Raw genomic sequence first — 27,551 nt, 5'->3', positions numbered from 1 at the left:
CCATCGATGTTGACAAGCTAATGCCAAGTCAAGTCTGGGCAAAAGCTGGACTCTCCTAGACCAGCTGAGCGAGGAGGGTGATGGCGCCGGCCCCGGCGTGGCGCATTGGTGGTTCAGTGGTAGAATTCTCGCCTGCCACGCGGGAGGCCCGGGTTCGGTTCCCGGCCAATGCAATTATGGTGTCTTTGTCTTTAAAGCCCCCCCTTCCCCCCCCCCGGGTAGCTCTCTCCCGCCAATTTCAAGTCCGGTGGAATGCATCAAGGCACAAGGTGTTTATTGTCTAGAACGTACTAGGTGGTGGGAAGGTTCTTTTGGAAACCACCTTCTCCTAATGACATCATTGAAACCCATGAGGTCATACTTCCGAAAGGGATCAGTTGTCAATGGACTCACGAAGGGAGAAAAAAAATGGGGGGACTCTGAGGAAGGGAGAGTGCAAACCTTCAAAGCTCGGAAAACGGGTGGCTGTCCTGGTGTCTAGCGGCCAGAGCAGGTTGTGGATTTTGCAAAACTGCATATATTACGCATAGCACATAAGAGGACAGGGATCAGCCATAGCGCCAACGGGGAGCCCAAGCAAAGGGGGATTAGCTCAAGTGGTAGAGCGCTCGCTTAGCATGCGAGAGGTAGCGGGATCGATGCCCGCATTCTCCAAATGCTGCCTTCCTGGGAGGCACCTGGCTTTTGCGTTTGTTGTTGAAGCTTGGAACCGAGCGCCGCGAGCAACATGGGAAGCCAGAGTCCTCCTCATAACATGTGCCAAGGCGGCGTTGACGCGTTTTTTTTTTTGAGGCAGCTGTGGCTTCAGCCAAAGTCAGGCAGGCAGTATTGGACAAAAGCAATCCATTAAAGAAAGCACGGCCAGGCTTCCTTTGCCAAGAGACAATATTGCATTAGCACAAAAGGTGCCCGTGCCATCCTTATGCTGAGGGTTTTGGACTCGTTTAACCACCAGAATCAGGTTCAACTTCTCTTTGTGTGTGAAAGAGCGCCCTTTGGCCCCACTAGCAAATATCGACTGGCATAGGAAAAGGCAACGTAGCAGAGGATGGTTTCGATCCATCGACCTCTGGGTTATGGGCCCAGCACGCTTCCGCTGCGCCACTCTGCTCTTGCTGCCGAGCTGGTGCATCGACAACAAAATGTGGATCTAGTTTGCTACCGATCCCATGGGGAGTGGGTCCATCTGGCAAAGTCACAATGTAGATGACGAGGCGTTTCCATCGATGTTGACAAGCAAAAGGTGCCAGTGCCATCCTTATGCTGAGGGTTTTGGCTCAGCACGCTTCCTCTGCGCCACTCTGCTCTTGTTGCTGAGGAGGAGCATCAACAACAAAATGTGGATCTAGTTTGCTACCGATCCCATGGGGAGTGGGTCCATCTGGCAAAGTCACAATGTAGATGACAAGGCGTTTCCATCGATGTTGACAAGCTAATGCCAAGTCAAGTCTGGGCAAAAGCTGGACTCTCCTAGACCAGCTGAGCGAGGAGGGTGATGGCGCCGGCCCCGGCGTGGCGCATTGGTGGTTCAGTGGTAGAATTCTCGCCTGCCACGCGGGAGGCCCGGGTTCGATTCCCGGCCAATGCAATTATGGTGTCTTTGTCTTTAAAGCCCCCCCTTCCCCCCCCCCGGGTAGCTCTCTCCCGCCAATTTCAAGTCCGGTGGAATGCATCAAGGCACAAGGTGTTTATTGTCTAGAACGTACTAGGTGGTGGGAAGGTTCTTTTGGAAACCACCTTCTCCTAATGACATCATTGAAACCCATGAGGTCATACTTCCGAAAGGGATCAGTTGTCAATGGACTCACGAAGGGAGAAAAAAAATGGGGGGACTCTGAGGAAGGGAGAGTGCAAACCTTCGAAGCTCGGAAAACGGGTGGCTGTCCTGGTGTCTAGCGGCCAGAGCAGGTTGTGGATTTTGCAAAACTGCATATATTACGCATAGCACATAAGAGGACAGGGATCAGCCATAGCGCCAACGGGGAGCCCAAGCAAAGGGGGATTAGCTCAAGTGGTAGAGCGCTCGCTTAGCATGCGAGAGGTAGCGGGATCGATGCCCGCATTCTCCAAACGCTGCCTTCCTGGGAGGCACCTGGCTTTTGCGTTTGTTGTTGAAGCTTGGAACCGAGCGCCGCGAGCAACATGGGAAGCCAGAGTCCTCCTCATAACATGTGCCAAGGCGGCGTTGACGCGTTTTTTTTTTTGAGGCAGCTGTGGCTTCAGCCAAAGTCAGGCAGGCAGTATTGGACAAAAGCAATCCATTAAAGAAAGCACGGCCAGGCTTCCTTTGCCAAGAGACAATATTGCATTAGCACAAAAGGTGCCCGTGCCATCCTTATGCTGAGGGTTTTGGACTCGTTTAACCACCAGAATCAGGTTCAACTTCTCTTTGTGTGTGAAAGAGCGCCCTTTGGCCCCACTAGCAAATATCGACTGGCATAGGAAAAGGCAACGTAGCAGAGGATGGTTTCGATCCATCGACCTCTGGGTTATGGGCCCAGCACGCTTCCGCTGCGCCACTCTGCTCTTGCTGCCGAGCTGGTGCATCGACAACAAAATGTGGATCTAGTTTGCTACCGATCCCATGGGGAGTGGGTCCATCTGGCAAAGTCACAATGTAGATGACGAGGCGTTTCCATCGATGTTGACAAGCAAAAGGTGCCAGTGCCATCCTTATGCTGAGGGTTTTGGCTCAGCACGCTTCCGCTGCGCCACTCTGCTCTTGTTGCTGAGGAGGAGCATCAACAACAAAATGTGGATCTAGTTTGCTACCGATCCCATGGGGAGTGGGTCCATCTGGCAAAGTCACAATGTAGATGACAAGGCGTTTCCATCGATGTTGACAAGCTAATGCCAAGTCAAGTCTGGGCAAAAGCTGGACTCTCCTAGACCAGCTGAGCGAGGAGGGTGATGGCGCCGGCCCCGGCGTGGCGCATTGGTGGTTCAGTGGTAGAATTCTCGCCTGCCACGCGGGAGGCCCGGGTTCGATTCCCGGCCAATGCAATTATGGTGTCTTTGTCTTTAAAGCCCCCCCTTCCCCCCCCCCGGGTAGCTCTCTCCCGCCAATTTCAAGTCCGGTGGAATGCATCAAGGCACAAGGTGTTTATTGTCTAGAACGTACTAGGTGGTGGGAAGGTTCTTTTGGAAACCACCTTCTCCTAATGACATCATTGAAACCCATGAGGTCATACTTCCGAAAGGGATCAGTTGTCAATGGACTCACGAAGGGAGAAAAAAAATGGGGGGACTCTGAGGAAGGGAGAGTGCAAACCTTCGAAGCTCGGAAAACGGGTGGCTGTCCTGGTGTCTAGCGGCCAGAGCAGGTTGTGGATTTTGCAAAACTGCATATATTACGCATAGCACATAAGAGGACAGGGATCAGCCATAGCGCCAACGGGGAGCCCAAGCAAAGGGGGATTAGCTCAAGTGGTAGAGCGCTCGCTTAGCATGCGAGAGGTAGCGGGATCGATGCCCGCATTCTCCAAATGCTGCCTTCCTGGGAGGCACCTGGCTTTTGCGTTTGTTGTTGAAGCTTGGAACCGAGCGCCGCGAGCAACATGGGAAGCCAGAGTCCTCCTCATAACATGTGCCAAGGCGGCGTTGACGCGTTTTTTTTTTTGAGGCAGCTGTGGCTTCAGCCAAAGTCAGGCAGGCAGTATTGGACAAAAGCAATCCATTAAAGAAAGCACGGCCAGGCTTCCTTTGCCAAGAGACAATATTGCATTAGCACAAAAGGTGCCCGTGCCATCCTTATGCTGAGGGTTTTGGACTCGTTTAACCACCAGAATCAGGTTCAACTTCTCTTTGTGTGTGAAAGAGCGCCCTTTGGCCCCACTAGCAAATATCGACTGGCATAGGAAAAGGCAACGTAGCAGAGGATGGTTTCGATCCATCGACCTCTGGGTTATGGGCCCAGCACGCTTCCGCTGCGCCACTCTGCTCTTGCTGCCGAGCTGGTGCATCGACAACAAAATGTGGATCTAGTTTGCTACCGATCCCATGGGGAGTGGGTCCATCTGGCAAAGTCACAATGTAGATGACGAGGCGTTTCCATCGATGTTGACAAGCAAAAGGTGCCAGTGCCATCCTTATGCTGAGGGTTTTGGCTCAGCACGCTTCCGCTGCGCCACTCTGCTCTTGTTGCTGAGGAGGAGCATCAACAACAAAATGTGGATCTAGTTTGCTACCGATCCCATGGGGAGTGGGTCCATCTGGCAAAGTCACAATGTAGATGACAAGGCGTTTCCATCGATGTTGACAAGCTAATGCCAAGTCAAGTCTGGGCAAAAGCTGGACTCTCCTAGACCAGCTGAGCGAGGAGGGTGATGGCGCCGGCCCCGGCGTGGCGCATTGGTGGTTCAGTGGTAGAATTCTCGCCTGCCACGCGGGAGGCCCGGGTTCGGTTCCCGGCCAATGCAATTATGGTGTCTTTGTCTTTAAAGCCCCCCCTTCCCCCCCCCCGGGTAGCTCTCTCCCGCCAATTTCAAGTCCGGTGGAATGCATCAAGGCACAAGGTGTTTATTGTCTAGAACGTACTAGGTGGTGGGAAGGTTCTTTTGGAAACCACCTTCTCCTAATGACATCATTGAAACCCATGAGGTCATACTTCCGAAAGGGATCAGTTGTCAATGGACTCACGAAGGGAGAAAAAAAATGGGGGGACTCTGAGGAAGGGAGAGTGCAAACCTTCGAAGCTCGGAAAACGGGTGGCTGTCCTGGTGTCTAGCGGCCAGAGCAGGTTGTGGATTTTGCAAAACTGCATATATTACGCATAGCACATAAGAGGACAGGGATCAGCCATAGCGCCAACGGGGAGCCCAAGCAAAGGGGGATTAGCTCAAGTGGTAGAGCGCTCGCTTAGCATGCGAGAGGTAGCGGGATCGATGCCCGCATTCTCCAAATGCTGCCTTCCTGGGAGGCACCTGGCTTTTGCGTTTGTTGTTGAAGCTTGGAACCGAGCGCCGCGAGCAACATGGGAAGCCAGAGTCCTCCTCATAACATGTGCCAAGGCGGCGTTGACGCGTTTTTTTTTTTTGAGGCAGCTGTGGCTTCAGCCAAAGTCAGGCAGGCAGTATTGGACAAAAGCAATCCATTAAAGAAAGCACGGCCAGGCTTCCTTTGCCAAGAGACAATATTGCATTAGCACAAAAGGTGCCCGTGCCATCCTTATGCTGAGGGTTTTGGACTCGTTTAACCACCAGAATCAGGTTCAACTTCTCTTTGTGTGTGAAAGAGCGCCCTTTGGCCCCACTAGCAAATATCGACTGGCATAGGAAAAGGCAACGTAGCAGAGGATGGTTTCGATCCATCGACCTCTGGGTTATGGGCCCAGCACGCTTCCGCTGCGCCACTCTGCTCTTGCTGCCGAGCTGGTGCATCGACAACAAAATGTGGATCTAGTTTGCTACCGATCCCATGGGGAGTGGGTCCATCTGGCAAAGTCACAATGTAGATGACGAGGCGTTTCCATCGATGTTGACAAGCAAAAGGTGCCAGTGCCATCCTTATGCTGAGGGTTTTGGCTCAGCACGCTTCCGCTGCGCCACTCTGCTCTTGTTGCTGAGGAGGAGCATCAACAACAAAATGTGGATCTAGTTTGCTACCGATCCCATGGGGAGTGGGTCCATCTGGCAAAGTCACAATGTAGATGACAAGGCGTTTCCATCGATGTTGACAAGCTAATGCCAAGTCAAGTCTGGGCAAAAGCTGGACTCTCCTAGACCAGCTGAGCGAGGAGGGTGATGGCGCCGGCCCCGGCGTGGCGCATTGGTGGTTCAGTGGTAGAATTCTCGCCTGCCACGCGGGAGGCCCGGGTTCGATTCCCGGCCAATGCAATTATGGTGTCTTTGTCTTTAAAGCCCCCCCTTCCCCCCCCCCGGGTAGCTCTCTCCCGCCAATTTCAAGTCCGGTGGAATGCATCAAGGCACAAGGTGTTTATTGTCTAGAACGTACTAGGTGGTGGGAAGGTTCTTTTGGAAACCACCTTCTCCTAATGACATCATTGAAACCCATGAGGTCATACTTCCGAAAGGGATCAGTTGTCAATGGACTCACGAAGGGAGAAAAAAAATGGGGGGACTCTGAGGAAGGGAGAGTGCAAACCTTCGAAGCTCGGAAAACGGGTGGCTGTCCTGGTGTCTAGCGGCCAGAGCAGGTTGTGGATTTTGCAAAACTGCATATATTACGCATAGCACATAAGAGGACAGGGATCAGCCATAGCGCCAACGGGGAGCCCAAGCAAAGGGGGATTAGCTCAAGTGGTAGAGCGCTCGCTTAGCATGCGAGAGGTAGCGGGATCGATGCCCGCATTCTCCAAACGCTGCCTTCCTGGGAGGCACCTGGCTTTTGCGTTTGTTGTTGAAGCTTGGAACCGAGCGCCGCGAGCAACATGGGAAGCCAGAGTCCTCCTCATAACATGTGCCAAGGCGGCGTTGACGCGTTTTTTTTTTTGAGGCAGCTGTGGCTTCAGCCAAAGTCAGGCAGGCAGTATTGGACAAAAGCAATCCATTAAAGAAAGCACGGCCAGGCTTCCTTTGCCAAGAGACAATATTGCATTAGCACAAAAGGTGCCCGTGCCATCCTTATGCTGAGGGTTTTGGACTCGTTTAACCACCAGAATCAGGTTCAACTTCTCTTTGTGTGTGAAAGAGCGCCCTTTGGCCCCACTAGCAAATATCGACTGGCATAGGAAAAGGCAACGTAGCAGAGGATGGTTTCGATCCATCGACCTCTGGGTTATGGGCCCAGCACGCTTCCGCTGCGCCACTCTGCTCTTGCTGCCGAGCTGGTGCATCGACAACAAAATGTGGATCTAGTTTGCTACCGATCCCATGGGGAGTGGGTCCATCTGGCAAAGTCACAATGTAGATGACGAGGCGTTTCCATCGATGTTGACAAGCAAAAGGTGCCAGTGCCATCCTTATGCTGAGGGTTTTGGCTCAGCACGCTTCCGCTGCGCCACTCTGCTCTTGTTGCTGAGGAGGAGCATCAACAACAAAATGTGGATCTAGTTTGCTACCGATCCCATGGGGAGTGGGTCCATCTGGCAAAGTCACAATGTAGATGACAAGGCGTTTCCATCGATGTTGACAAGCTAATGCCAAGTCAAGTCTGGGCAAAAGCTGGACTCTCCTAGACCAGCTGAGCGAGGAGGGTGATGGCGCCGGCCCCGGCGTGGCGCATTGGTGGTTCAGTGGTAGAATTCTCGCCTGCCACGCGGGAGGCCCGGGTTCGGTTCCCGGCCAATGCAATTATGGTGTCTTTGTCTTTAAAGCCCCCCCTTCCCCCCCCCCGGGTAGCTCTCTCCCGCCAATTTCAAGTCCGGTGGAATGCATCAAGGCACAAGGTGTTTATTGTCTAGAACGTACTAGGTGGTGGGAAGGTTCTTTTGGAAACCACCTTCTCCTAATGACATCATTGAAACCCATGAGGTCATACTTCCGAAAGGGATCAGTTGTCAATGGACTCACGAAGGGAGAAAAAAAATGGGGGGACTCTGAGGAAGGGAGAGTGCAAACCTTCGAAGCTCGGAAAACGGGTGGCTGTCCTGGTGTCTAGCGGCCAGAGCAGGTTGTGGATTTTGCAAAACTGCATATATTACGCATAGCACATAAGAGGACAGGGATCAGCCATAGCGCCAACGGGGAGCCCAAGCAAAGGGGGATTAGCTCAAGTGGTAGAGCGCTCGCTTAGCATGCGAGAGGTAGCGGGATCGATGCCCGCATTCTCCAAACGCTGCCTTCCTGGGAGGCACCTGGCTTTTGCGTTTGTTGTTGAAGCTTGGAACCGAGCGCCGCGAGCAACATGGGAAGCCAGAGTCCTCCTCATAACATGTGCCAAGGCGGCGTTGACGCGTTTTTTTTTTTGAGGCAGCTGTGGCTTCAGCCAAAGTCAGGCAGGCAGTATTGGACAAAAGCAATCCATTAAAGAAAGCACGGCCAGGCTTCCTTTGCCAAGAGACAATATTGCATTAGCACAAAAGGTGCCCGTGCCATCCTTATGCTGAGGGTTTTGGACTCGTTTAACCACCAGAATCAGGTTCAACTTCTCTTTGTGTGTGAAAGAGCGCCCTTTGGCCCCACTAGCAAATATCGACTGGCATAGGAAAAGGCAACGTAGCAGAGGATGGTTTCGATCCATCGACCTCTGGGTTATGGGCCCAGCACGCTTCCGCTGCGCCACTCTGCTCTTGCTGCCGAGCTGGTGCATCGACAACAAAATGTGGATCTAGTTTGCTACCGATCCCATGGGGAGTGGGTCCATCTGGCAAAGTCACAATGTAGATGACGAGGCGTTTCCATCGATGTTGACAAGCAAAAGGTGCCAGTGCCATCCTTATGCTGAGGGTTTTGGCTCAGCACGCTTCCGCTGCGCCACTCTGCTCTTGTTGCTGAGGAGGAGCATCAACAACAAAATGTGGATCTAGTTTGCTACCGATCCCATGGGGAGTGGGTCCATCTGGCAAAGTCACAATGTAGATGACAAGGCGTTTCCATCGATGTTGACAAGCTAATGCCAAGTCAAGTCTGGGCAAAAGCTGGACTCTCCTAGACCAGCTGAGCGAGGAGGGTGATGGCGCCGGCCCCGGCGTGGCGCATTGGTGGTTCAGTGGTAGAATTCTCGCCTGCCACGCGGGAGGCCCGGGTTCGATTCCCGGCCAATGCAATTATGGTGTCTTTGTCTTTAAAGCCCCCCCTTCCCCCCCCCCCGGGTAGCTCTCTCCCGCCAATTTCAAGTCCGGTGGAATGCATCAAGGCACAAGGTGTTTATTGTCTAGAACGTACTAGGTGGTGGGAAGGTTCTTTTGGAAACCACCTTCTCCTAATGACATCATTGAAACCCATGAGGTCATACTTCCGAAAGGGATCAGTTGTCAATGGACTCACGAAGGGAGAAAAAAAATGGGGGGACTCTGAGGAAGGGAGAGTGCAAACCTTCGAAGCTCGGAAAACGGGTGGCTGTCCTGGTGTCTAGCGGCCAGAGCAGGTTGTGGATTTTGCAAAACTGCATATATTACGCATAGCACATAAGAGGACAGGGATCAGCCATAGCGCCAACGGGGAGCCCAAGCAAAGGGGGATTAGCTCAAGTGGTAGAGCGCTCGCTTAGCATGCGAGAGGTAGCGGGATCGATGCCCGCATTCTCCAAATGCTGCCTTCCTGGGAGGCACCTGGCTTTTGCGTTTGTTGTTGAAGCTTGGAACCGAGCGCCGCGAGCAACATGGGAAGCCAGAGTCCTCCTCATAACATGTGCCAAGGCGGCGTTGACGCGTTTTTTTTTTTGAGGCAGCTGTGGCTTCAGCCAAAGTCAGGCAGGCAGTATTGGACAAAAGCAATCCATTAAAGAAAGCACGGCCAGGCTTCCTTTGCCAAGAGACAATATTGCATTAGCACAAAAGGTGCCCGTGCCATCCTTATGCTGAGGGTTTTGGACTCGTTTAACCACCAGAATCAGGTTCAACTTCTCTTTGTGTGTGAAAGAGCGCCCTTTGGCCCCACTAGCAAATATCGACTGGCATAGGAAAAGGCAACGTAGCAGAGGATGGTTTCGATCCATCGACCTCTGGGTTATGGGCCCAGCACGCTTCCGCTGCGCCACTCTGCTCTTGCTGCCGAGCTGGTGCATCGACAACAAAATGTGGATCTAGTTTGCTACCGATCCCATGGGGAGTGGGTCCATCTGGCAAAGTCACAATGTAGATGACGAGGCGTTTCCATCGATGTTGACAAGCAAAAGGTGCCAGTGCCATCCTTATGCTGAGGGTTTTGGCTCAGCACGCTTCCGCTGCGCCACTCTGCTCTTGTTGCTGAGGAGGAGCATCAACAACAAAATGTGGATCTAGTTTGCTACCGATCCCATGGGGAGTGGGTCCATCTGGCAAAGTCACAATGTAGATGACAAGGCGTTTCCATCGATGTTGACAAGCTAATGCCAAGTCAAGTCTGGGCAAAAGCTGGACTCTCCTAGACCAGCTGAGCGAGGAGGGTGATGGCGCCGGCCCCGGCGTGGCGCATTGGTGGTTCAGTGGTAGAATTCTCGCCTGCCACGCGGGAGGCCCGGGTTCGATTCCCGGCCAATGCAATTATGGTGTCTTTGTCTTTAAAGCCCCCCCTTCCCCCCCCCCGGGTAGCTCTCTCCCGCCAATTTCAAGTCCGGTGGAATGCATCAAGGCACAAGGTGTTTATTGTCTAGAACGTACTAGGTGGTGGGAAGGTTCTTTTGGAAACCACCTTCTCCTAATGACATCATTGAAACCCATGAGGTCATACTTCCGAAAGGGATCAGTTGTCAATGGACTCACGAAGGGAGAAAAAAAATGGGGGGACTCTGAGGAAGGGAGAGTGCAAACCTTCGAAGCTCGGAAAACGGGTGGCTGTCCTGGTGTCTAGCGGCCAGAGCAGGTTGTGGATTTTGCAAAACTGCATATATTACGCATAGCACATAAGAGGACAGGGATCAGCCATAGCGCCAACGGGGAGCCCAAGCAAAGGGGGATTAGCTCAAGTGGTAGAGCGCTCGCTTAGCATGCGAGAGGTAGCGGGATCGATGCCCGCATTCTCCAAACGCTGCCTTCCTGGGAGGCACCTGGCTTTTGCGTTTGTTGTTGAAGCTTGGAACCGAGCGCCGCGAGCAACATGGGAAGCCAGAGTCCTCCTCATAACATGTGCCAAGGCGGCGTTGACGCGTTTTTTTTTTTGAGGCAGCTGTGGCTTCAGCCAAAGTCAGGCAGGCAGTATTGGACAAAAGCAATCCATTAAAGAAAGCACGGCCAGGCTTCCTTTGCCAAGAGACAATATTGCATTAGCACAAAAGGTGCCCGTGCCATCCTTATGCTGAGGGTTTTGGACTCGTTTAACCACCAGAATCAGGTTCAACTTCTCTTTGTGTGTGAAAGAGCGCCCTTTGGCCCCACTAGCAAATATCGACTGGCATAGGAAAAGGCAACGTAGCAGAGGATGGTTTCGATCCATCGACCTCTGGGTTATGGGCCCAGCACGCTTCCGCTGCGCCACTCTGCTCTTGCTGCCGAGCTGGTGCATCGACAACAAAATGTGGATCTAGTTTGCTACCGATCCCATGGGGAGTGGGTCCATCTGGCAAAGTCACAATGTAGATGACGAGGCGTTTCCATCGATGTTGACAAGCAAAAGGTGCCAGTGCCATCCTTATGCTGAGGGTTTTGGCTCAGCACGCTTCCGCTGCGCCACTCTGCTCTTGTTGCTGAGGAGGAGCATCAACAACAAAATGTGGATCTAGTTTGCTACCGATCCCATGGGGAGTGGGTCCATCTGGCAAAGTCACAATGTAGATGACAAGGCGTTTCCATCGATGTTGACAAGCTAATGCCAAGTCAAGTCTGGGCAAAAGCTGGACTCTCCTAGACCAGCTGAGCGAGGAGGGTGATGGCGCCGGCCCCGGCGTGGCGCATTGGTGGTTCAGTGGTAGAATTCTCGCCTGCCACGCGGGAGGCCCGGGTTCGATTCCCGGCCAATGCAATTATGGTGTCTTTGTCTTTAAAGCCCCCCCTTCCCCCCCCCCGGGTAGCTCTCTCCCGCCAATTTCAAGTCCGGTGGAATGCATCAAGGCACAAGGTGTTTATTGTCTAGAACGTACTAGGTGGTGGGAAGGTTCTTTTGGAAACCACCTTCTCCTAATGACATCATTGAAACCCATGAGGTCATACTTCCGAAAGGGATCAGTTGTCAATGGACTCACGAAGGGAGAAAAAAAATGGGGGGACTCTGAGGAAGGGAGAGTGCAAACCTTCGAAGCTCGGAAAACGGGTGGCTGTCCTGGTGTCTAGCGGCCAGAGCAGGTTGTGGATTTTGCAAAACTGCATATATTACGCATAGCACATAAGAGGACAGGGATCAGCCATAGCGCCAACGGGGAGCCCAAGCAAAGGGGGATTAGCTCAAGTGGTAGAGCGCTCGCTTAGCATGCGAGAGGTAGCGGGATCGATGCCCGCATTCTCCAAATGCTGCCTTCCTGGGAGGCACCTGGCTTTTGCGTTTGTTGTTGAAGCTTGGAACCGAGCGCCGCGAGCAACATGGGAAGCCAGAGTCCTCCTCATAACATGTGCCAAGGCGGCGTTGACGCGTTTTTTTTTTTGAGGCAGCTGTGGCTTCAGCCAAAGTCAGGCAGGCAGTATTGGACAAAAGCAATCCATTAAAGAAAGCACGGCCAGGCTTCCTTTGCCAAGAGACAATATTGCATTAGCACAAAAGGTGCCCGTGCCATCCTTATGCTGAGGGTTTTGGACTCGTTTAACCACCAGAATCAGGTTCAACTTCTCTTTGTGTGTGAAAGAGCGCCCTTTGGCCCCACTAGCAAATATCGACTGGCATAGGAAAAGGCAACGTAGCAGAGGATGGTTTCGATCCATCGACCTCTGGGTTATGGGCCCAGCACGCTTCCGCTGCGCCACTCTGCTCTTGCTGCCGAGCTGGTGCATCGACAACAAAATGTGGATCTAGTTTGCTACCGATCCCATGGGGAGTGGGTCCATCTGGCAAAGTCACAATGTAGATGACGAGGCGTTTCCATCGATGTTGACAAGCAAAAGGTGCCAGTGCCATCCTTATGCTGAGGGTTTTGGCTCAGCACGCTTCCGCTGCGCCACTCTGCTCTTGTTGCTGAGGAGGAGCATCAACAACAAAATGTGGATCTAGTTTGCTACCGATCCCATGGGGAGTGGGTCCATCTGGCAAAGTCACAATGTAGATGACAAGGCGTTTCCATCGATGTTGACAAGCTAATGCCAAGTCAAGTCTGGGCAAAAGCTGGACTCTCCTAGACCAGCTGAGCGAGGAGGGTGATGGCGCCGGCCCCGGCGTGGCGCATTGGTGGTTCAGTGGTAGAATTCTCGCCTGCCACGCGGGAGGCCCGGGTTCGGTTCCCGGCCAATGCAATTATGGTGTCTTTGTCTTTAAAGCCCCCCCTTCCCCCCCCCCGGGTAGCTCTCTCCCGCCAATTTCAAGTCCGGTGGAATGCATCAAGGCACAAGGTGTTTATTGTCTAGAACGTACTAGGTGGTGGGAAGGTTCTTTTGGAAACCACCTTCTCCTAATGACATCATTGAAACCCATGAGGTCATACTTCCGAAAGGGATCAGTTGTCAATGGACTCACGAAGGGAGAAAAAAAATGGGGGGACTCTGAGGAAGGGAGAGTGCAAACCTTCAAAGCTCGGAAAACGGGTGGCTGTCCTGGTGTCTAGCGGCCAGAGCAGGTTGTGGATTTTGCAAAACTGCATATATTACGCATAGCACATAAGAGGACAGGGATCAGCCATAGCGCCAACGGGGAGCCCAAGCAAAGGGGGATTAGCTCAAGTGGTAGAGCGCTCGCTTAGCATGCGAGAGGTAGCGGGATCGATGCCCGCATTCTCCAAATGCTGCCTTCCTGGGAGGCACCTGGCTTTTGCGTTTGTTGTTGAAGCTTGGAACCGAGCGCCGCGAGCAACATGGGAAGCCAGAGTCCTCCTCATAACATGTGCCAAGGCGGCGTTGACGCGTTTTTTTTTTTTGAGGCAGCTGTGGCTTCAGCCAAAGTCAGGCAGGCAGTATTGGACAAAAGCAATCCATTAAAGAAAGCACGGCCAGGCTTCCTTTGCCAAGAGACAATATTGCATTAGCACAAAAGGTGCCCGTGCCATCCTTATGCTGAGGGTTTTGGACTCGTTTAACCACCAGAATCAGGTTCAACTTCTCTTTGTGTGTGAAAGAGCGCCCTTTGGCCCCACTAGCAAATATCGACTGGCATAGGAAAAGGCAACGTAGCAGAGGATGGTTTCGATCCATCGACCTCTGGGTTATGGGCCCAGCACGCTTCCGCTGCGCCACTCTGCTCTTGCTGCCGAGCTGGTGCATCGACAACAAAATGTGGATCTAGTTTGCTACCGATCCCATGGGGAGTGGGTCCATCTGGCAAAGTCACAATGTAGATGACGAGGCGTTTCCATCGATGTTGACAAGCAAAAGGTGCCAGTGCCATCCTTATGCTGAGGGTTTTGGCTCAGCACGCTTCCGCTGCGCCACTCTGCTCTTGTTGCTGAGGAGGAGCATCAACAACAAAATGTGGATCTAGTTTGCTACCGATCCCATGGGGAGTGGGTCCATCTGGCAAAGTCACAATGTAGATGACAAGGCGTTTCCATCGATGTTGACAAGCTAATGCCAAGTCAAGTCTGGGCAAAAGCTGGACTCTCCTAGACCAGCTGAGCGAGGAGGGTGATGGCGCCGGCCCCGGCGTGGCGCATTGGTGGTTCAGTGGTAGAATTCTCGCCTGCCACGCGGGAGGCCCGGGTTCGGTTCCCGGCCAATGCAATTATGGTGTCTTTGTCTTTAAAGCCCCCCCTTCCCCCCCCCGGGTAGCTCTCTCCCGCCAATTTCAAGTCCGGTGGAATGCATCAAGGCACAAGGTGTTTATTGTCTAGAACGTACTAGGTGGTGGGAAGGTTCTTTTGGAAACCACCTTCTCCTAATGACATCATTGAAACCCATGAGGTCATACTTCCGAAAGGGATCAGTTGTCAATGGACTCACGAAGGGAGAAAAAAAATGGGGGGACTCTGAGGAAGGGAGAGTGCAAACCTTCAAAGCTCGGAAAACGGGTGGCTGTCCTGGTGTCTAGCGGCCAGAGCAGGTTGTGGATTTTGCAAAACTGCATATATTACGCATAGCACATAAGAGGACAGGGATCAGCCATAGCGCCAACGGGGAGCCCAAGCAAAGGGGGATTAGCTCAAGTGGTAGAGCGCTCGCTTAGCATGCGAGAGGTAGCGGGATCGATGCCCGCATTCTCCAAATGCTGCCTTCCTGGGAGGCACCTGGCTTTTGCGTTTGTTGTTGAAGCTTGGAACCGAGCGCCGCGAGCAACATGGGAAGCCAGAGTCCTCCTCATAACATGTGCCAAGGCGGCGTTGACGCGTTTTTTTTTTTGAGGCAGCTGTGGCTTCAGCCAAAGTCAGGCAGGCAGTATTGGACAAAAGCAATCCATTAAAGAAAGCACGGCCAGGCTTCCTTTGCCAAGAGACAATATTGCATTAGCACAAAAGGTGCCCGTGCCATCCTTATGCTGAGGGTTTTGGACTCGTTTAACCACCAGAATCAGGTTCAACTTCTCTTTGTGTGTGAAAGAGCGCCCTTTGGCCCCACTAGCAAATATCGACTGGCATAGGAAAAGGCAACGTAGCAGAGGATGGTTTCGATCCATCGACCTCTGGGTTATGGGCCCAGCACGCTTCCGCTGCGCCACTCTGCTCTTGCTGCCGAGCTGGTGCATCGACAACAAAATGTGGATCTAGTTTGCTACCGATCCCATGGGGAGTGGGTCCATCTGGCAAAGTCACAATGTAGATGACGAGGCGTTTCCATCGATGTTGACAAGCAAAAGGTGCCAGTGCCATCCTTATGCTGAGGGTTTTGGCTCAGCACGCTTCCTCTGCGCCACTCTGCTCTTGTTGCTGAGGAGGAGCATCAACAACAAAATGTGGATCTAGTTTGCTACCGATCCCATGGGGAGTGGGTCCATCTGGCAAAGTCACAATGTAGATGACAAGGCGTTTCCATCGATGTTGACAAGCTAATGCCAAGTCAAGTCTGGGCAAAAGCTGGACTCTCCTAGACCAGCTGAGCGAGGAGGGTGATGGCGCCGGCCCCGGCGTGGCGCATTGGTGGTTCAGTGGTAGAATTCTCGCCTGCCACGCGGGAGGCCCGGGTTCGATTCCCGGCCAATGCAATTATGGTGTCTTTGTCTTTAAAGCCCCCCCTTCCCCCCCCCCGGGTAGCTCTCTCCCGCCAATTTCAAGTCCGGTGGAATGCATCAAGGCACAAGGTGTTTATTGTCTAGAACGTACTAGGTGGTGGGAAGGTTCTTTTGGAAACCACCTTCTCCTAATGACATCATTGAAACCCATGAGGTCATACTTCCGAAAGGGATCAGTTGTCAATGGACTCACGAAGGGAGAAAAAAAATGGGGGGACTCTGAGGAAGGGAGAGTGCAAACCTTCGAAGCTCGGAAAACGGGTGGCTGTCCTGGTGTCTAGCGGCCAGAGCAGGTTGTGGATTTTGCAAAACTGCATATATTACGCATAGCACATAAGAGGACAGGGATCAGCCATAGCGCCAACGGGGAGCCCAAGCAAAGGGGGATTAGCTCAAGTGGTAGAGCGCTCGCTTAGCATGCGAGAGGTAGCGGGATCGATGCCCGCATTCTCCAAACGCTGCCTTCCTGGGAGGCACCTGGCTTTTGCGTTTGTTGTTGAAGCTTGGAACCGAGCGCCGCGAGCAACATGGGAAGCCAGAGTCCTCCTCATAACATGTGCCAAGGCGGCGTTGACGCGTTTTTTTTTTTGAGGCAGCTGTGGCTTCAGCCAAAGTCAGGCAGGCAGTATTGGACAAAAGCAATCCATTAAAGAAAGCACGGCCAGGCTTCCTTTGCCAAGAGACAATATTGCATTAGCACAAAAGGTGCCCGTGCCATCCTTATGCTGAGGGTTTTGGACTCGTTTAACCACCAGAATCAGGTTCAACTTCTCTTTGTGTGTGAAAGAGCGCCCTTTGGCCCCACTAGCAAATATCGACTGGCATAGGAAAAGGCAACGTAGCAGAGGATGGTTTCGATCCATCGACCTCTGGGTTATGGGCCCAGCACGCTTCCGCTGCGCCACTCTGCTCTTGCTGCCGAGCTGGTGCATCGACAACAAAATGTGGATCTAGTTTGCTACCGATCCCATGGGGAGTGGGTCCATCTGGCAAAGTCACAATGTAGATGACGAGGCGTTTCCATCGATGTTGACAAGCAAAAGGTGCCAGTGCCATCCTTATGCTGAGGGTTTTGGCTCAGCACGCTTCCGCTGCGCCACTCTGCTCTTGTTGCTGAGGAGGAGCATCAACAACAAAATGTGGATCTAGTTTGCTACCGATCCCATGGGGAGTGGGTCCATCTGGCAAAGTCACAATGTAGATGACAAGGCGTTTCCATCGATGTTGACAAGCTAATGCCAAGTCAAGTCTGGGCAAAAGCTGGACTCTCCTAGACCAGCTGAGCGAGGAGGGTGATGGCGCCGGCCCCGGCGTGGCGCATTGGTGGTTCAGTGGTAGAATTCTCGCCTGCCACGCGGGAGGCCCGGGTTCGATTCCCGGCCAATGCAATTATGGTGTCTTTGTCTTTAAAGCCCCCCCTTCCCCCCCCCGGGTAGCTCTCTCCCGCCAATTTCAAGTCCGGTGGAATGCATCAAGGCACAAGGTGTTTATTGTCTAGAACGTACTAGGTGGTGGGAAGGTTCTTTTGGAAACCACCTTCTCCTAATGACATCATTGAAACCCATGAGGTCATACTTCCGAAAGGGATCAGTTGTCAATGGACTCACGAAGGGAGAAAAAAAATGGGGGGACTCTGAGGAAGGGAGAGTGCAAACCTTCGAAGCTCGGAAAACGGGTGGCTGTCCTGGTGTCTAGCGGCCAGAGCAGGTTGTGGATTTTGCAAAACTGCATATATTACGCATAGCACATAAGAGGACAGGGATCAGCCATAGCGCCAACGGGGAGCCCAAGCAAAGGGGGATTAGCTCAAGTGGTAGAGCGCTCGCTTAGCATGCGAGAGGTAGCGGGATCGATGCCCGCATTCTCCAAACGCTGCCTTCCTGGGAGGCACCTGGCTTTTGCGTTTGTTGTTGAAGCTTGGAACCGAGCGCCGCGAGCAACATGGGAAGCCAGAGTCCTCCTCATAACATGTGCCAAGGCGGCGTTGACGCGTTTTTTTTTTTGAGGCAGCTGTGGCTTCAGCCAAAGTCAGGCAGGCAGTATTGGACAAAAGCAATCCATTAAAGAAAGCACGGCCAGGCTTCCTTTGCCAAGAGACAATATTGCATTAGCACAAAAGGTGCCCGTGCCATCCTTATGCTGAGGGTTTTGGACTCGTTTAACCACCAGAATCAGGTTCAACTTCTCTTTGTGTGTGAAAGAGCGCCCTTTGGCCCCACTAGCAAATATCGACTGGCATAGGAAAAGGCAACGTAGCAGAGGATGGTTTCGATCCATCGACCTCTGGGTTATGGGCCCAGCACGCTTCCGCTGCGCCACTCTGCTCTTGCTGCCGAGCTGGTGCATCGACAACAAAATGTGGATCTAGTTTGCTACCGATCCCATGGGGAGTGGGTCCATCTGGCAAAGTCACAATGTAGATGACGAGGCGTTTCCATCGATGTTGACAAGCAAAAGGTGCCAGTGCCATCCTTATGCTGAGGGTTTTGGCTCAGCACGCTTCCGCTGCGCCACTCTGCTCTTGTTGCTGAGGAGGAGCATCAACAACAAAATGTGGATCTAGTTTGCTACCGATCCCATGGGGAGTGGGTCCATCTGGCAAAGTCACAATGTAGATGACAAGGCGTTTCCATCGATGTTGACAAGCTAATGCCAAGTCAAGTCTGGGCAAAAGCTGGACTCTCCTAGACCAGCTGAGCGAGGAGGGTGATGGCGCCGGCCCCGGCGTGGCGCATTGGTGGTTCAGTGGTAGAATTCTCGCCTGCCACGCGGGAGGCCCGGGTTCGATTCCCGGCCAATGCAATTATGGTGTCTTTGTCTTTAAAGCCCCCCCTTCCCCCCCCCCGGGTAGCTCTCTCCCGCCAATTTCAAGTCCGGTGGAATGCATCAAGGCACAAGGTGTTTATTGTCTAGAACGTACTAGGTGGTGGGAAGGTTCTTTTGGAAACCACCTTCTCCTAATGACATCATTGAAACCCATGAGGTCATACTTCCGAAAGGGATCAGTTGTCAATGGACTCACGAAGGGAGAAAAAAAATGGGGGGACTCTGAGGAAGGGAGAGTGCAAACCTTCGAAGCTCGGAAAACGGGTGGCTGTCCTGGTGTCTAGCGGCCAGAGCAGGTTGTGGATTTTGCAAAACTGCATATATTACGCATAGCACATAAGAGGACAGGGATCAGCCATAGCGCCAACGGGGAGCCCAAGCAAAGGGGGATTAGCTCAAGTGGTAGAGCGCTCGCTTAGCATGCGAGAGGTAGCGGGATCGATGCCCGCATTCTCCAAATGCTGCCTTCCTGGGAGGCACCTGGCTTTTGCGTTTGTTGTTGAAGCTTGGAACCGAGCGCCGCGAGCAACATGGGAAGCCAGAGTCCTCCTCATAACATGTGCCAAGGCGGCGTTGACGCGTTTTTTTTTTTGAGGCAGCTGTGGCTTCAGCCAAAGTCAGGCAGGCAGTATTGGACAAAAGCAATCCATTAAAGAAAGCACGGCCAGGCTTCCTTTGCCAAGAGACAATATTGCATTAGCACAAAAGGTGCCCGTGCCATCCTTATGCTGAGGGTTTTGGACTCGTTTAACCACCAGAATCAGGTTCAACTTCTCTTTGTGTGTGAAAGAGCGCCCTTTGGCCCCACTAGCAAATATCGACTGGCATAGGAAAAGGCAACGTAGCAGAGGATGGTTTCGATCCATCGACCTCTGGGTTATGGGCCCAGCACGCTTCCGCTGCGCCACTCTGCTCTTGCTGCCGAGCTGGTGCATCGACAACAAAATGTGGATCTAGTTTGCTACCGATCCCATGGGGAGTGGGTCCATCTGGCAAAGTCACAATGTAGATGACGAGGCGTTTCCATCGATGTTGACAAGCAAAAGGTGCCAGTGCCATCCTTATGCTGAGGGTTTTGGCTCAGCACGCTTCCGCTGCGCCACTCTGCTCTTGTTGCTGAGGAGGAGCATCAACAACAAAATGTGGATCTAGTTTGCTACCGATCCCATGGGGAGTGGGTCCATCTGGCAAAGTCACAATGTAGATGACAAGGCGTTTCCATCGATGTTGACAAGCTAATGCCAAGTCAAGTCTGGGCAAAAGCTGGACTCTCCTAGACCAGCTGAGCGAGGAGGGTGATGGCGCCGGCCCCGGCGTGGCGCATTGGTGGTTCAGTGGTAGAATTCTCGCCTGCCACGCGGGAGGCCCGGGTTCGGTTCCCGGCCAATGCAATTATGGTGTCTTTGTCTTTAAAGCCCCCCCTTCCCCCCCCCCGGGTAGCTCTCTCCCGCCAATTTCAAGTCCGGTGGAATGCATCAAGGCACAAGGTGTTTATTGTCTAGAACGTACTAGGTGGTGGGAAGGTTCTTTTGGAAACCACCTTCTCCTAATGACATCATTGAAACCCATGAGGTCATACTTCCGAAAGGGATCAGTTGTCAATGGACTCACGAAGGGAGAAAAAAAATGGGGGGACTCTGAGGAAGGGAGAGTGCAAACCTTCAAAGCTCGGAAAACGGGTGGCTGTCCTGGTGTCTAGCGGCCAGAGCAGGTTGTGGATTTTGCAAAACTGCATATATTACGCATAGCACATAAGAGGACAGGGATCAGCCATAGCGCCAACGGGGAGCCCAAGCAAAGGGGGATTAGCTCAAGTGGTAGAGCGCTCGCTTAGCATGCGAGAGGTAGCGGGATCGATGCCCGCATTCTCCAAATGCTGCCTTCCTGGGAGGCACCTGGCTTTTGCGTTTGTTGTTGAAGCTTGGAACCGAGCGCCGCGAGCAACATGGGAAGCCAGAGTCCTCCTCATAACATGTGCCAAGGCGGCGTTGACGCGTTTTTTTTTTTGAGGCAGCTGTGGCTTCAGCCAAAGTCAGGCAGGCAGTATTGGACAAAAGCAATCCATTAAAGAAAGCACGGCCAGGCTTCCTTTGCCAAGAGACAATATTGCATTAGCACAAAAGGTGCCCGTGCCATCCTTATGCTGAGGGTTTTGGACTCGTTTAACCACCAGAATCAGGTTCAACTTCTCTTTGTGTGTGAAAGAGCGCCCTTTGGCCCCACTAGCAAATATCGACTGGCATAGGAAAAGGCAACGTAGCAGAGGATGGTTTCGATCCATCGACCTCTGGGTTATGGGCCCAGCACGCTTCCGCTGCGCCACTCTGCTCTTGCTGCCGAGCTGGTGCATCGACAACAAAATGTGGATCTAGTTTGCTACCGATCCCATGGGGAGTGGGTCCATCTGGCAAAGTCACAATGTAGATGACGAGGCGTTTCCATCGATGTTGACAAGCAAAAGGTGCCAGTGCCATCCTTATGCTGAGGGTTTTGGCTCAGCACGCTTCCGCTGCGCCACTCTGCTCTTGTTGCTGAGGAGGAGCATCAACAACAAAATGTGGATCTAGTTTGCTACCGATCCCATGGGGAGTGGGTCCATCTGGCAAAGTCACAATGTAGATGACAAGGCGTTTCCATCGATGTTGACAAGCTAATGCCAAGTCAAGTCTGGGCAAAAGCTGGACTCTCCTAGACCAGCTGAGCGAGGAGGGTGATGGCGCCGGCCCCGGCGTGGCGCATTGGTGGTTCAGTGGTAGAATTCTCGCCTGCCACGCGGGAGGCCCGGGTTCGGTTCCCGGCCAATGCAATTATGGTGTCTTTGTCTTTAAAGCCCCCCCTTCCCCCCCCCGGGTAGCTCTCTCCCGCCAATTTCAAGTCCGGTGGAATGCATCAAGGCACAAGGTGTTTATTGTCTAGAACGTACTAGGTGGTGGGAAGGTTCTTTTGGAAACCACCTTCTCCTAATGACATCATTGAAACCCATGAGGTCATACTTCCGAAAGGGATCAGTTGTCAATGGACTCACGAAGGGAGAAAAAAAATGGGGGGACTCTGAGGAAGGGAGAGTGCAAACCTTCAAAGCTCGGAAAACGGGTGGCTGTCCTGGTGTCTAGCGGCCAGAGCAGGTTGTGGATTTTGCAAAACTGCATATATTACGCATAGCACATAAGAGGACAGGGATCAGCCATAGCGCCAACGGGGAGCCCAAGCAAAGGGGGATTAGCTCAAGTGGTAGAGCGCTCGCTTAGCATGCGAGAGGTAGCGGGATCGATGCCCGCATTCTCCAAATGCTGCCTTCCTGGGAGGCACCTGGCTTTTGCGTTTGTTGTTGAAGCTTGGAACCGAGCGCCGCGAGCAACATGGGAAGCCAGAGTCCTCCTCATAACATGTGCCAAGGCGGCGTTGACGCGTTTTTTTTTTTGAGGCAGCTGTGGCTTCAGCCAAAGTCAGGCAGGCAGTATTGGACAAAAGCAATCCATTAAAGAAAGCACGGCCAGGCTTCCTTTGCCAAGAGACAATATTGCATTAGCACAAAAGGTGCCCGTGCCATCCTTATGCTGAGGGTTTTGGACTCGTTTAACCACCAGAATCAGGTTCAACTTCTCTTTGTGTGTGAAAGAGCGCCCTTTGGCCCCACTAGCAAATATCGACTGGCATAGGAAAAGGCAACGTAGCAGAGGATGGTTTCGATCCATCGACCTCTGGGTTATGGGCCCAGCACGCTTCCGCTGCGCCACTCTGCTCTTGCTGCCGAGCTGGTGCATCGACAACAAAATGTGGATCTAGTTTGCTACCGATCCCATGGGGAGTGGGTCCATCTGGCAAAGTCACAATGTAGATGACGAGGCGTTTCCATCGATGTTGACAAGCAAAAGGTGCCAGTGCCATCCTTATGCTGAGGGTTTTGGCTCAGCACGCTTCCTCTGCGCCACTCTGCTCTTGTTGCTGAGGAGGAGCATCAACAACAAAATGTGGATCTAGTTTGCTACCGATCCCATGGGGAGTGGGTCCATCTGGCAAAGTCACAATGTAGATGACAAGGCGTTTCCATCGATGTTGACAAGCTAATGCCAAGTCAAGTCTGGGCAAAAGCTGGACTCTCCTAGACCAGCTGAGCGAGGAGGGTGATGGCGCCGGCCCCGGCGTGGCGCATTGGTGGTTCAGTGGTAGAATTCTCGCCTGCCACGCGGGAGGCCCGGGTTCGATTCCCGGCCAATGCAATTATGGTGTCTTTGTCTTTAAAGCCCCCCCTTCCCCCCCCCCGGGTAGCTCTCTCCCGCCAATTTCAAGTCCGGTGGAATGCATCAAGGCACAAGGTGTTTATTGTCTAGAACGTACTAGGTGGTGGGAAGGTTCTTTTGGAAACCACCTTCTCCTAATGACATCATTGAAACCCATGAGGTCATACTTCCGAAAGGGATCAGTTGTCAATGGACTCACGAAGGGAGAAAAAAAATGGGGGGACTCTGAGGAAGGGAGAGTGCAAACCTTCGAAGCTCGGAAAACGGGTGGCTGTCCTGGTGTCTAGCGGCCAGAGCAGGTTGTGGATTTTGCAAAACTGCATATATTACGCATAGCACATAAGAGGACAGGGATCAGCCATAGCGCCAACGGGGAGCCCAAGCAAAGGGGGATTAGCTCAAGTGGTAGAGCGCTCGCTTAGCATGCGAGAGGTAGCGGGATCGATGCCCGCATTCTCCAAACGCTGCCTTCCTGGGAGGCACCTGGCTTTTGCGTTTGTTGTTGAAGCTTGGAACCGAGCGCCGCGAGCAACATGGGAAGCCAGAGTCCTCCTCATAACATGTGCCAAGGCGGCGTTGACGCGTTTTTTTTTTTGAGGCAGCTGTGGCTTCAGCCAAAGTCAGGCAGGCAGTATTGGACAAAAGCAATCCATTAAAGAAAGCACGGCCAGGCTTCCTTTGCCAAGAGACAATATTGCATTAGCACAAAAGGTGCCCGTGCCATCCTTATGCTGAGGGTTTTGGACTCGTTTAACCACCAGAATCAGGTTCAACTTCTCTTTGTGTGTGAAAGAGCGCCCTTTGGCCCCACTAGCAAATATCGACTGGCATAGGAAAAGGCAACGTAGCAGAGGATGGTTTCGATCCATCGACCTCTGGGTTATGGGCCCAGCACGCTTCCGCTGCGCCACTCTGCTCTTGCTGCCGAGCTGGTGCATCGACAACAAAATGTGGATCTAGTTTGCTACCGATCCCATGGGGAGTGGGTCCATCTGGCAAAGTCACAATGTAGATGACGAGGCGTTTCCATCGATGTTGACAAGCAAAAGGTGCCAGTGCCATCCTTATGCTGAGGGTTTTGGCTCAGCACGCTTCCGCTGCGCCACTCTGCTCTTGTTGCTGAGGAGGAGCATCAACAACAAAATGTGGATCTAGTTTGCTACCGATCCCATGGGGAGTGGGTCCATCTGGCAAAGTCACAATGTAGATGACAAGGCGTTTCCATCGATGTTGACAAGCTAATGCCAAGTCAAGTCTGGGCAAAAGCTGGACTCTCCTAGACCAGCTGAGCGAGGAGGGTGATGGCGCCGGCCCCGGCGTGGCGCATTGGTGGTTCAGTGGTAGAATTCTCGCCTGCCACGCGGGAGGCCCGGGTTCGATTCCCGGCCAATGCAATTATGGTGTCTTTGTCTTTAAAGCCCCCCCTTCCCCCCCCCCGGGTAGCTCTCTCCCGCCAATTTCAAGTCCGGTGGAATGCATCAAGGCACAAGGTGTTTATTGTCTAGAACGTACTAGGTGGTGGGAAGGTTCTTTTGGAAACCACCTTCTCCTAATGACATCATTGAAACCCATGAGGTCATACTTCCGAAAGGGATCAGTTGTCAATGGACTCACGAAGGGAGAAAAAAAATGGGGGGACTCTGAGGAAGGGAGAGTGCAAACCTTCGAAGCTCGGAAAACGGGTGGCTGTCCTGGTGTCTAGCGGCCAGAGCAGGTTGTGGATTTTGCAAAACTGCATATATTACGCATAGCACATAAGAGGACAGGGATCAGCCATAGCGCCAACGGGGAGCCCAAGCAAAGGGGGATTAGCTCAAGTGGTAGAGCGCTCGCTTAGCATGCGAGAGGTAGCGGGATCGATGCCCGCATTCTCCAAACGCTGCCTTCCTGGGAGGCACCTGGCTTTTGCGTTTGTTGTTGAAGCTTGGAACCGAGCGCCGCGAGCAACATGGGAAGCCAGAGTCCTCCTCATAACATGTGCCAAGGCGGCGTTGACGCGTTTTTTTTTTTGAGGCAGCTGTGGCTTCAGCCAAAGTCAGGCAGGCAGTATTGGACAAAAGCAATCCATTAAAGAAAGCACGGCCAGGCTTCCTTTGCCAAGAGACAATATTGCATTAGCACAAAAGGTGCCCGTGCCATCCTTATGCTGAGGGTTTTGGACTCGTTTAACCACCAGAATCAGGTTCAACTTCTCTTTGTGTGTGAAAGAGCGCCCTTTGGCCCCACTAGCAAATATCGACTGGCATAGGAAAAGGCAACGTAGCAGAGGATGGTTTCGATCCATCGACCTCTGGGTTATGGGCCCAGCACGCTTCCGCTGCGCCACTCTGCTCTTGCTGCCGAGCTGGTGCATCGACAACAAAATGTGGATCTAGTTTGCTACCGATCCCATGGGGAGTGGGTCCATCTGGCAAAGTCACAATGTAGATGACGAGGCGTTTCCATCGATGTTGACAAGCAAAAGGTGCCAGTGCCATCCTTATGCTGAGGGTTTTGGCTCAGCACGCTTCCGCTGCGCCACTCTGCTCTTGTTGCTGAGGAGGAGCATCAACAACAAAATGTGGATCTAGTTTGCTACCGATCCCATGGGGAGTGGGTCCATCTGGCAAAGTCACAATGTAGATGACAAGGCGTTTCCATCGATGTTGACAAGCTAATGCCAAGTCAAGTCTGGGCAAAAGCTGGACTCTCCTAGACCAGCTGAGCGAGGAGGGTGATGGCGCCGGCCCCGGCGTGGCGCATTGGTGGTTCAGTGGTAGAATTCTCGCCTGCCACGCGGGAGGCCCGGGTTCGATTCCCGGCCAATGCAATTATGGTGTCTTTGTCTTTAAAGCCCCCCCTTCCCCCCCCCGGGTAGCTCTCTCCCGCCAATTTCAAGTCCGGTGGAATGCATCAAGGCACAAGGTGTTTATTGTCTAGAACGTACTAGGTGGTGGGAAGGTTCTTTTGGAAACCACCTTCTCCTAATGACATCATTGAAACCCATGAGGTCATACTTCCGAAAGGGATCAGTTGTCAATGGACTCACGAAGGGAGAAAAAAAATGGGGGGACTCTGAGGAAGGGAGAGTGCAAACCTTCGAAGCTCGGAAAACGGGTGGCTGTCCTGGTGTCTAGCGGCCAGAGCAGGTTGTGGATTTTGCAAAACTGCATATATTACGCATAGCACATAAGAGGACAGGGATCAGCCATAGCGCCAACGGGGAGCCCAAGCAAAGGGGGATTAGCTCAAGTGGTAGAGCGCTCGCTTAGCATGCGAGAGGTAGCGGGATCGATGCCCGCATTCTCCAAATGCTGCCTTCCTGGGAGGCACCTGGCTTTTGCGTTTGTTGTTGAAGCTTGGAACCGAGCGCCGCGAGCAACATGGGAAGCCAGAGTCCTCCTCATAACATGTGCCAAGGCGGCGTTGACGCGTTTTTTTTTTTGAGGCAGCTGTGGCTTCAGCCAAAGTCAGGCAGGCAGTATTGGACAAAAGCAATCCATTAAAGAAAGCACGGCCAGGCTTCCTTTGCCAAGAGACAATATTGCATTAGCACAAAAGGTGCCCGTGCCATCCTTATGCTGAGGGTTTTGGACTCGTTTAACCACCAGAATCAGGTTCAACTTCTCTTTGTGTGTGAAAGAGCGCCCTTTGGCCCCACTAGCAAATATCGACTGGCATAGGAAAAGGCAACGTAGCAGAGGATGGTTTCGATCCATCGACCTCTGGGTTATGGGCCCAGCACGCTTCCGCTGCGCCACTCTGCTCTTGCTGCCGAGCTGGTGCATCGACAACAAAATGTGGATCTAGTTTGCTACCGATCCCATGGGGAGTGGGTCCATCTGGCAAAGTCACAATGTAGATGACGAGGCGTTTCCATCGATGTTGACAAGCAAAAGGTGCCAGTGCCATCCTTATGCTGAGGGTTTTGGCTCAGCACGCTTCCGCTGCGCCACTCTGCTCTTGTTGCTGAGGAGGAGCATCAACAACAAAATGTGGATCTAGTTTGCTACCGATCCCATGGGGAGTGGGTCCATCTGGCAAAGTCACAATGTAGATGACAAGGCGTTTCCATCGATGTTGACAAGCTAATGCCAAGTCAAGTCTGGGCAAAAGCTGGACTCTCCTAGACCAGCTGAGCGAGGAGGGTGATGGCGCCGGCCCCGGCGTGGCGCATTGGTGGTTCAGTGGTAGAATTCTCGCCTGCCACGCGGGAGGCCCGGGTTCGATTCCCGGCCAATGCAATTATGGTGTCTTTGTCTTTAAAGCCCCCCCTTCCCCCCCCCCGGGTAGCTCTCTCCCGCCAATTTCAAGTCCGGTGGAATGCATCAAGGCACAAGGTGTTTATTGTCTAGAACGTACTAGGTGGTGGGAAGGTTCTTTTGGAAACCACCTTCTCCTAATGACATCATTGAAACCCATGAGGTCATACTTCCGAAAGGGATCAGTTGTCAATGGACTCACGAAGGGAGAAAAAAAATGGGGGGACTCTGAGGAAGGGAGAGTGCAAACCTTCGAAGCTCGGAAAACGGGTGGCTGTCCTGGTGTCTAGCGGCCAGAGCAGGTTGTGGATTTTGCAAAACTGCATATATTACGCATAGCACATAAGAGGACAGGGATCAGCCATAGCGCCAACGGGGAGCCCAAGCAAAGGGGGATTAGCTCAAGTGGTAGAGCGCTCGCTTAGCATGCGAGAGGTAGCGGGATCGATGCCCGCATTCTCCAAACGCTGCCTTCC

General features: G+C 52.8%; 33 non-coding genes across 33 annotated transcripts; all 33 read left to right on the top strand.

Annotated features, from left to right (window-relative positions):
* The first annotated feature begins 581 nt into the window (after nt 1-581).
* On the top strand, nt 582-654 carry TRNAA-AGC (transfer RNA alanine (anticodon AGC)). Its single transcript has one exon. It is a non-coding gene; the product is annotated as a tRNA-Ala (tRNA).
* Nucleotides 655-1,517: 863 nt separating this feature from the next.
* TRNAG-GCC (transfer RNA glycine (anticodon GCC)) lies at nt 1,518-1,588 on the top strand. The gene has a single exon. It is a non-coding gene; the product is annotated as a tRNA-Gly (tRNA).
* A 408-nt stretch (nt 1,589-1,996) lies between these two features.
* Nucleotides 1,997-2,069, top strand: TRNAA-AGC (transfer RNA alanine (anticodon AGC)). Its single transcript has one exon. It is a non-coding gene; the product is annotated as a tRNA-Ala (tRNA).
* An 863-nt stretch (nt 2,070-2,932) lies between these two features.
* On the top strand, nt 2,933-3,003 carry TRNAG-GCC (transfer RNA glycine (anticodon GCC)). The gene has a single exon. It is a non-coding gene; the product is annotated as a tRNA-Gly (tRNA).
* Nucleotides 3,004-3,411: 408 nt separating this feature from the next.
* On the top strand, nt 3,412-3,484 carry TRNAA-AGC (transfer RNA alanine (anticodon AGC)). The gene has a single exon. It is a non-coding gene; the product is annotated as a tRNA-Ala (tRNA).
* Nucleotides 3,485-4,826: 1,342 nt separating this feature from the next.
* Nucleotides 4,827-4,899, top strand: TRNAA-AGC (transfer RNA alanine (anticodon AGC)). Its single transcript has one exon. It is a non-coding gene; the product is annotated as a tRNA-Ala (tRNA).
* Nucleotides 4,900-5,763: 864 nt separating this feature from the next.
* On the top strand, nt 5,764-5,834 carry TRNAG-GCC (transfer RNA glycine (anticodon GCC)). Its single transcript has one exon. It is a non-coding gene; the product is annotated as a tRNA-Gly (tRNA).
* Nucleotides 5,835-6,242: 408 nt separating this feature from the next.
* On the top strand, nt 6,243-6,315 carry TRNAA-AGC (transfer RNA alanine (anticodon AGC)). Its single transcript has one exon. It is a non-coding gene; the product is annotated as a tRNA-Ala (tRNA).
* A 1,342-nt stretch (nt 6,316-7,657) lies between these two features.
* TRNAA-AGC (transfer RNA alanine (anticodon AGC)) lies at nt 7,658-7,730 on the top strand. Its single transcript has one exon. It is a non-coding gene; the product is annotated as a tRNA-Ala (tRNA).
* Nucleotides 7,731-8,593: 863 nt separating this feature from the next.
* TRNAG-GCC (transfer RNA glycine (anticodon GCC)) lies at nt 8,594-8,664 on the top strand. Its single transcript has one exon. It is a non-coding gene; the product is annotated as a tRNA-Gly (tRNA).
* Nucleotides 8,665-9,073: 409 nt separating this feature from the next.
* TRNAA-AGC (transfer RNA alanine (anticodon AGC)) lies at nt 9,074-9,146 on the top strand. Its single transcript has one exon. It is a non-coding gene; the product is annotated as a tRNA-Ala (tRNA).
* An 863-nt stretch (nt 9,147-10,009) lies between these two features.
* On the top strand, nt 10,010-10,080 carry TRNAG-GCC (transfer RNA glycine (anticodon GCC)). The gene has a single exon. It is a non-coding gene; the product is annotated as a tRNA-Gly (tRNA).
* A 408-nt stretch (nt 10,081-10,488) lies between these two features.
* On the top strand, nt 10,489-10,561 carry TRNAA-AGC (transfer RNA alanine (anticodon AGC)). Its single transcript has one exon. It is a non-coding gene; the product is annotated as a tRNA-Ala (tRNA).
* Nucleotides 10,562-11,424: 863 nt separating this feature from the next.
* On the top strand, nt 11,425-11,495 carry TRNAG-GCC (transfer RNA glycine (anticodon GCC)). The gene has a single exon. It is a non-coding gene; the product is annotated as a tRNA-Gly (tRNA).
* Nucleotides 11,496-11,903: 408 nt separating this feature from the next.
* TRNAA-AGC (transfer RNA alanine (anticodon AGC)) lies at nt 11,904-11,976 on the top strand. The gene has a single exon. It is a non-coding gene; the product is annotated as a tRNA-Ala (tRNA).
* A 1,342-nt stretch (nt 11,977-13,318) lies between these two features.
* Nucleotides 13,319-13,391, top strand: TRNAA-AGC (transfer RNA alanine (anticodon AGC)). Its single transcript has one exon. It is a non-coding gene; the product is annotated as a tRNA-Ala (tRNA).
* Nucleotides 13,392-14,733: 1,342 nt separating this feature from the next.
* On the top strand, nt 14,734-14,806 carry TRNAA-AGC (transfer RNA alanine (anticodon AGC)). Its single transcript has one exon. It is a non-coding gene; the product is annotated as a tRNA-Ala (tRNA).
* Nucleotides 14,807-15,669: 863 nt separating this feature from the next.
* Nucleotides 15,670-15,740, top strand: TRNAG-GCC (transfer RNA glycine (anticodon GCC)). The gene has a single exon. It is a non-coding gene; the product is annotated as a tRNA-Gly (tRNA).
* Nucleotides 15,741-16,148: 408 nt separating this feature from the next.
* Nucleotides 16,149-16,221, top strand: TRNAA-AGC (transfer RNA alanine (anticodon AGC)). Its single transcript has one exon. It is a non-coding gene; the product is annotated as a tRNA-Ala (tRNA).
* Nucleotides 16,222-17,084: 863 nt separating this feature from the next.
* TRNAG-GCC (transfer RNA glycine (anticodon GCC)) lies at nt 17,085-17,155 on the top strand. The gene has a single exon. It is a non-coding gene; the product is annotated as a tRNA-Gly (tRNA).
* A 407-nt stretch (nt 17,156-17,562) lies between these two features.
* Nucleotides 17,563-17,635, top strand: TRNAA-AGC (transfer RNA alanine (anticodon AGC)). Its single transcript has one exon. It is a non-coding gene; the product is annotated as a tRNA-Ala (tRNA).
* An 863-nt stretch (nt 17,636-18,498) lies between these two features.
* Nucleotides 18,499-18,569, top strand: TRNAG-GCC (transfer RNA glycine (anticodon GCC)). Its single transcript has one exon. It is a non-coding gene; the product is annotated as a tRNA-Gly (tRNA).
* A 408-nt stretch (nt 18,570-18,977) lies between these two features.
* TRNAA-AGC (transfer RNA alanine (anticodon AGC)) lies at nt 18,978-19,050 on the top strand. Its single transcript has one exon. It is a non-coding gene; the product is annotated as a tRNA-Ala (tRNA).
* A 1,342-nt stretch (nt 19,051-20,392) lies between these two features.
* TRNAA-AGC (transfer RNA alanine (anticodon AGC)) lies at nt 20,393-20,465 on the top strand. The gene has a single exon. It is a non-coding gene; the product is annotated as a tRNA-Ala (tRNA).
* A 1,341-nt stretch (nt 20,466-21,806) lies between these two features.
* On the top strand, nt 21,807-21,879 carry TRNAA-AGC (transfer RNA alanine (anticodon AGC)). The gene has a single exon. It is a non-coding gene; the product is annotated as a tRNA-Ala (tRNA).
* An 863-nt stretch (nt 21,880-22,742) lies between these two features.
* On the top strand, nt 22,743-22,813 carry TRNAG-GCC (transfer RNA glycine (anticodon GCC)). Its single transcript has one exon. It is a non-coding gene; the product is annotated as a tRNA-Gly (tRNA).
* Nucleotides 22,814-23,221: 408 nt separating this feature from the next.
* Nucleotides 23,222-23,294, top strand: TRNAA-AGC (transfer RNA alanine (anticodon AGC)). Its single transcript has one exon. It is a non-coding gene; the product is annotated as a tRNA-Ala (tRNA).
* Nucleotides 23,295-24,157: 863 nt separating this feature from the next.
* Nucleotides 24,158-24,228, top strand: TRNAG-GCC (transfer RNA glycine (anticodon GCC)). Its single transcript has one exon. It is a non-coding gene; the product is annotated as a tRNA-Gly (tRNA).
* Nucleotides 24,229-24,636: 408 nt separating this feature from the next.
* TRNAA-AGC (transfer RNA alanine (anticodon AGC)) lies at nt 24,637-24,709 on the top strand. The gene has a single exon. It is a non-coding gene; the product is annotated as a tRNA-Ala (tRNA).
* An 863-nt stretch (nt 24,710-25,572) lies between these two features.
* On the top strand, nt 25,573-25,643 carry TRNAG-GCC (transfer RNA glycine (anticodon GCC)). Its single transcript has one exon. It is a non-coding gene; the product is annotated as a tRNA-Gly (tRNA).
* A 407-nt stretch (nt 25,644-26,050) lies between these two features.
* TRNAA-AGC (transfer RNA alanine (anticodon AGC)) lies at nt 26,051-26,123 on the top strand. The gene has a single exon. It is a non-coding gene; the product is annotated as a tRNA-Ala (tRNA).
* An 863-nt stretch (nt 26,124-26,986) lies between these two features.
* Nucleotides 26,987-27,057, top strand: TRNAG-GCC (transfer RNA glycine (anticodon GCC)). Its single transcript has one exon. It is a non-coding gene; the product is annotated as a tRNA-Gly (tRNA).
* Nucleotides 27,058-27,465: 408 nt separating this feature from the next.
* TRNAA-AGC (transfer RNA alanine (anticodon AGC)) lies at nt 27,466-27,538 on the top strand. Its single transcript has one exon. It is a non-coding gene; the product is annotated as a tRNA-Ala (tRNA).
* The last annotated feature ends 13 nt before the right edge of the window (nt 27,539-27,551 follow it).

Source organism: Aquarana catesbeiana, linkage group LG04 (assembly GCF_042186555.1).
Source record: "Aquarana catesbeiana isolate 2022-GZ linkage group LG04, ASM4218655v1, whole genome shotgun sequence".
Lineage (NCBI taxonomy): Eukaryota > Metazoa > Chordata > Amphibia > Anura > Ranidae > Aquarana > Aquarana catesbeiana.
This window is presented reverse-complemented; position numbering and strand designations above follow the sequence as displayed.